Raw genomic sequence first — 7,035 nt, 5'->3', positions numbered from 1 at the left:
CAAACCCTGGCATGGGTTGAAGCCCTGCAGCTATGTCCTATCTGCTAAGGAGACTTCTGTTGGTATTAAGTGGCATATTGTTTAGAGAAATAACACATTTTCGTTGGGGAAGGAGAAAACATTCCAAGTAAGCTGCTGGTCAAACACACTTTTTTATGCATGTCAGCAGCTCAGGAAGAAGGAGGATAAGGGAGCAGTTTCATTTTAAGTGTTTCTCTGAAGAAAAGTTCCAGTTTACTTCACCATGAATTTCTCCTTCAGAGTGCTTCTCATTTTCAGGATGCAATTTTGTGCTTCGTTTTCCCAGCAGACTTCTCACAATCTATATAGCACTTCTACTTTAAGAACTGACTGCTTCACCTCTCTAAATAAAACTACTTTAGTACTTGCATTAATTCCTTGCATTTACCATTACTACCCTACAAAATGCCTTTTCTGCAGAGATAATAACACCGTAGCTGTTTATTTATTGAAAGCAGTTGGCATATTTTTAAAGAAGCTCTTTTAATGTTTTTATTCTTTATTTGGTTTTAATCCAGAAAATTTTCTTTCCCCCAAACATCAGGCCTGAGGAAGGTCTGTGCAATGTTTAAGGGATTTGCCCCAGATGTCATCTCAGGCTCTGCTGCCATTAGTTGTGAGTAATTTTCTCAAGAGAAAATGTTCAAAGGAGATTTTCATCCTCTATCAAGTCTATTTTCTTCCTCAGCTCTGGTACTGCTGTGTGACGAGCTATTCTCTCCTTACACCTTAGCTGTTAACAGCCTCAAGGAGCCAATGCAACCAACAACTGCCAAAATAGAGACCTATTCCCATGCTCCCATGGTCCTCAAGGCTCTCCAGCTCAGTGACAGCAGGGTAAGCCAGGCATTGCCATCTCCTGTGGTCTCCCATCCCAGAGACCCTGTTCCCAGCTCTTAGTTCAGTGAGCAGATGTGCTCTGACAGTGCACCATATTACTTGAGAACATCTCCTCCAACTGCGACTACTTGTTCGGCTTAAGTTTTCAAGCTTTCTCCAAGGAGCCTGAAAAAGACTGATTTTTTTTTTTTCTTTTCTGAGAAAAATGACATATCGTTGTGTTCAGCCTTTTGTTTAAGGGGTGAGGTGCAAACCACAGTGCAGTAAAAGTCCGCAGGTGCTCGCAGTGATGGTAAGGCTGGTCCAACAAGGGTATAGTTGTATGGCCAGTATGAGAGTTAAAATTTCAAGCAATCAGAGATGATAGGTGAGTGAAAAAAAGAAGAGGAGCTGTAAAAAGCTAAAGGCAACTGCCAGAGTTTGAAATAGAGTGAGGCAAGTCTGGAAGTACAGGGATGAGAAAAAAGCAATTTCTTGAAAGTGGCTGAACAATCTTGGTGCAGTTTGGTGCAAGTCTGTTGCTGTGGATTCACCAGGCCTCCTTCAGGCCCTGCAAAACAGAAAATAGGTCCTTAAACTCAGTATTCTCTCATATCCTACCTAAAAGAACATTTTAGCTGCTTTCTAGGTACTGAAACATTTCACTACTCTGGAAGGAGACAGTTGCAGTGAGGTGGATGATGACAGCGATATTTGATGCTCAAGCAATGGGAAGGCCATTGCCTCGCTGGGTGACTGACTTCACCAATATTGAGAAAAGGAAGTTTAACATGGACTTTTGCAATTGAAGCCCATCCTTTTTCTAGCAGGCGTGGACAGAGGCAGCAAATTAATCCTTCCCTCGCCACATCAGCAGCTTCCCTGTCTTCCGGAGAAACTCTCCCATCCAGTTCAGTGGGTTTCCAGCTTCATTACTGCTCCTGGGATTTGGCCCCCACAAGGATTGCTGCTTTACTTTCTGCACAACACAAAGCTGAAAGTATCCATAAGGCTCCCTTACAACAAAAATAAGGAGGCTGACAACAAGTAAAGGCATCAAAGCTCATTCCCACTCATGCGCCACCTCTTCTCATCCTTTTAGCTCTTGTTATACACTTGTTGATGCAGTGTGTAGGTTAGAAGTAACTTCTCTCTTGTTCTTTTTAAAGGCATTGTTTTTAAGCATAGATTTCAGCAAAACAGCCCCCAGAAGCACTGAGGAGGTACAGCTGAAGAACAATGAATTTCAGCTGGGAGAGGTGGAAATGAGTCACAAAAGAAAGGAACCTGTAAGAAAAAAGCCCCCAAGAAGAAAGACTTTAAAGCTGCACCTTTGAATATAAAAAACACTTCGTCTTTCACTGCTGCCTGGAGGAGGTGTCATACAATGTGCATAATATCAACTTTACCTACCAAAATAGAAATTCAAGGTAGCCACCATCAGTCCACATCCATCATTGTGGTTCTAAGATAGGTTGGCTGAATGAAAAATGAACCTTACCCGTGACACAGTTCAACACTGCAATGGCAGGAGGCTCTGCCCTGAATTGTAAGCTTTAATGCAGTATTTCACAATCTCAGAAAATTTTCAAGTGAATCTTATAAGAGAGAAAGGCTAATAGATATTTACTAAGGAGTTTGTTTGGGATTTGGCTGAGGATACGCTTCCAGAAATCTGTGACCAATGCTCCGCGCCTTCGTCCATCAATGCACTGAGTGTTGTAAATCGTTATCAAGTAACCTCCATTTCAGAGGAAGGGTGTACAAGTTCAACAAAACATTGGTGTCCAAAGGAACCTGTGGTGAAGGGGCCCTCTAAAGAGCTATTAATCGAGCTAATAAAGAAAAACTTATGAGAACACTTTAGCTTTCATGAGTTTTCTACCCCCGGGGACATGTGTAAGGAGGGAGCTGAAAGATAGAGCAACACACTTGTATTTGCCTGTTTGTTTGCCTTTGTGTCAGTTACTTGGTAAATGCAGGAACTGTATTCATCGAACTGCTAGGATGATGAAATTTTGCTTCATCTGCTGTGGTTCTGGCAAGAGATAAAGAATAACTAAAACTAAGTTATTAGGAAAATTGATGGTTGAACCCTGGAATTTCAGAGCTGTGCTCAGGTTTAACTGACCTCTCTCAATGAGGAGAGCACTCCCTGCCTTCAGATTTTAGGATTAGGTCAAACACCAAATTCCTGAATAAACATGCAAACCCTCCTAAGGTATTGAGTTTGTTATACTGACATTTTCTTGCAAGGTTTCCAGTTCATCCGCCTTCCAGAGAGATTAGAAATGGTACTAGAACAACTCATTTCTGGAATCCAGGACAAACTGGGAGTCAGAAACCACTCTAGTCCAGGTTTAGTTCCAGAATAAGGCAAGAATACTGCAGAGTGCTCAGCTATTCTGCTATTGTTTCCTCTACAAGAAAAATAGTCATGAATATATCTGGACAAACTTGTTTTTCTTCATTTCCAGCCTAAATGAACATCTTTCTCTCAGTTCAGCTTTAATGTACAACAGAAAAAAATGAGAAAAAAGCCTAAGAATATACTAATACATTCCAGAAATGCTGTACAATGTCAATAAAGAAGTCACTGAGCCATTTAAAAAAATGTGAAGTATTTGCAAGATATGATGAAGTGAAATAAATTGTTCCTCTTATGGCTCATAAAAGAAGCCCTATGAAAAGCAGAAAGGATTCCAATGTTTATCTTATCAGAAAAAAAATAATTGACTTGTATACCACCTAAACTGTGGCAATTTATTAGAAATATTTTTTCACCTATAAATTAAATAGCTTGATTTGTAGCATGTCATTTCCACTGAGAGCAAATTTCAGCCTAACAGAAAATCCTCTTTTGCTAACTGATTTCATGGTATTTCATGTAAATATTCCACAAATGTCCGTGGTTCTGCAAACCCAAAGTGAAAGCCGTTTTCTCAGAAAACGTAAGGAAGAAGTCTAATGAAATTAATAAAAGACTAATAGGTCTAATAAGAGACATCTAATTAATAGTAATTCCAAAGTCACCTTGGGATTAGATGTCTGTGAAAACTGGTTTTCCTACATGCTAAAGGAGGAATTGAAGTGTCCAAAGTCACCTTCAGGACAGGCAGCAGACAACTGGCAAGAATCTGAATTTTGGGCAAAATTTCCTCCAGGGACACTTAGACAGTACATAGGCGCCTCAGCTGTAGAATGGAGGTATTTTCCTATTGTATTTTCCTTCCTTACTAGAACATTGCAAGAATGACTCAGATTAAAACTTTCAACAGCTGGCGCTGAGGAATTGGGGTTATGGAAGTGTCTGAGATGCTACTTTCCATTGCAACATCAGTAATGATATCTGCTTGATCATCTGATGGCTAAAGGGATTGATTTCTATGCAGCTGCTAAGAAAATAATCTGAAAATGTTAGATTTCCATTTCTAATTACCTTGTTTCCGTTCTCACAGAATACCAGCTGATTTGAGATATAGGCTGCATTTTTGGATTTACAGAATAAGACTGGCTATCGCTAACTATGGATATCACTGTTTATTCAGCTTGTCAAGATAGATTTTTTATTGCCTAGAAGGGAGTGTATGCTATTTCCATTTTCCTGAGAAAAATGGGAGTTAAGTCATATATCTGGAAGCAGCCTATAGTCATGGCACATGAGATGACAGACCTCTGACCTCACCAGAGATTTCAAAGAGAAATTAAACACCTTAAACACTGTGGTGGGCTTGGTCACACTGTCCTACTGAGGTCATTTTAGGCTGGTTCATGTAACCGAATCCAGTTCTCCAGAATCTGTGTACTACTGCTCTGACGGCACCTTTTTTTATTGTTACGTTTTGTCTTCACCAAACACGGGTGAATTCCAAGCACCTGATGAGGGTCAGCAATTAGTGTCTAACAGAACATTAACTATATAGTCCGAAAGGTAGAATCTCTTGTTGCATTGGTTCATCCATACATCTATTTTGTTTTTCTTTTCCACTCACCTCAGCTTGAGAACTCTTGCTATGTAACAGATAGAAAGGCACACACAGCTTAGTAAGTGTGGTTTCTGGGGAATAAACTCCTAAATTAACAGCTTGGTCTCCAAAGAAGAATCTGGTAAAAGAAAAAAGTTTATTCTGAAAAATATCACTGTTTATAATGTCTCTGGAGATCATTATCACTCCAGAATGGCTGAAGACCTCACAGTGCCTGGAAAATATAGGAAATCTTGTGTTTTATCATTATTTTTTTTTTAATACAGTTAAAAAATTAAAAAAATAAAAAACCACCTCTGCTGAAATTCCTGTACATTCAAAGGCAAAATGTAAACGTCCCCCTAGAGAACAGTCTACTGGATGACTGCGGAAGAGGAGAAAATTAAATTCAGGTGAATATATAATAAAAAACAACTACTTGCATGTAACTACATCATTATAATTCACGCGGGCATCACTAACCTCTTACTGAATTCTAAGAGCTGACAAAACTAATTTGTGGCAGTAGCATTAATGTTGAAAAGTCACACTTGAGCACAGAACTTTTTCATTCTACTAACTTTTATTCTCTTGCTCAGTTTTCCAAAAGGACTTTTCCACCTCTGCTTATCACTAGCCACACTGTGGGGTTTTCGGGGGTGTATTTCCCTGTGCACAAGTCCTAAATTGGCTGAGGTGGTCCTGCCCTCAGAGGCGCCCAAGGGAAACCGGTCAGGAAAGCCTGGATGTTTGCCTCCTCATCGTTAAATAAGTAGCCGTGATAACAGAGTGGGCAAACCCCTTCCATTTCAAGGATTAACACTTCTTCATTAAAATTCACAAAATCTAACAGCCTGTTACTATTTTCACAGTTGTTTTTGATACCGCTCTGGACGGTTTTCCCCTCTTTTCATGCTCATTGAGGAAATGTTTTCTTTGGGAGGAGAATTCTGAGCTGTCATTAAAAGACATCCTCAGTGCTTCTCTTGATGCATTGCGCGGGAAACAGGGACAACCTGGCAATAGTGCAAAGGGCAACTGGTATGGAATTACTCAAAAATGTGGGGTTTTTTTGGTCAGAAACATATAGGATCAGATGAAAACTTGTTCAAGGGAGGAAGGTGAGATACTTTCCCATTACATGGGAGAGAAGTCACTGGGCATGAAAAGACTTGAGATGAAAATCCTACTGCAGTTCATGCAAAGCAAGAACTTGAATCTGGACCTTTGTGTCCCCTGGTGACAGCTGAACCACAAGCCAGGCAGGCAAGGTGGGAAATCCTCTGTTTCCGTTATATTTCAAAAGGTAAGACATTTGTACTGGTGCAGGAAGAAACAACTCAGAACAGGTAAAGATTTTGTGAAATGGGGCTGGCATCCTCTCCCAGAGGACTTCTCTCCTGCTGAGCACCTTCTGCTGGCCAGGTGTGCAGAAATGTCTCCTCTCCCAGCAGTGAGGGTGCAGGACCACCAGCCTCACACCAGCTCCACATCAAGCAACACCGGGATTTGAAGGTGGGTTTTCTATTGTATAGGCAATGATCCCAATCACTGCCATTTCACATCGATTCTGTGAACTCACCCTCTGAATTCATTAGAAATGCCCAACAACTAAATAAGTCAATCTGCTAAATATTCAAAAAAGTCAGGTTTGTGTTGTCCTGAAACAATTATCCTCTCATTTTTGCATTCAAGTCTGAAAAGAGTCAATTCTTCACCCACTTCTACCTGAGTACCTCAGAATTCACAGTGCAGTTATGGCTTCATGTGCAGAGATGTTGTAAGTGTATTTTTTATCCCTCCCACAGATGAGCGACCATGGCACAGAGCAGAGAAGGGATTTGCTCGGGGCCGTACACATATTTTGTGGAGCAGCAGGGACTTGAACCTACTTTCCCACATTCCTTCTCTGGTTCAGTAAGAGACCAAGGTGATTTCAGTCAGTGGACATTACAGGGTTTTTCATCTGACTCTGCTCTCACATTTCACAGTGTGGCAGTCAGGTACAATATTTTCTGCAAGTTTGTTCCTGTCTACCTGCTTTCCCATGGGCGTGCTGATGCAAGACCTGCTCTGTCCTTTTCTAGGCAATAGGAATGAGTTACTTTTTGCCATGTCCAAAATATCTCCACTGGAAAGATCCAGAAGCTCTTTACACCTTGTAAAATTTTGGTGTAAGCAAAACTTTGTATTGCAGAGATTATGCTTTCTTAAAAATGCTACTAATTTC

This window comes from Caloenas nicobarica, chromosome 4, assembly GCF_036013445.1.
Source record: "Caloenas nicobarica isolate bCalNic1 chromosome 4, bCalNic1.hap1, whole genome shotgun sequence".
NCBI lineage: Eukaryota > Metazoa > Chordata > Aves > Columbiformes > Columbidae > Caloenas > Caloenas nicobarica.
The sequence above is the reverse complement of the archived record's forward strand: the minus strand, read 5'-3'. Positions refer to the sequence as shown.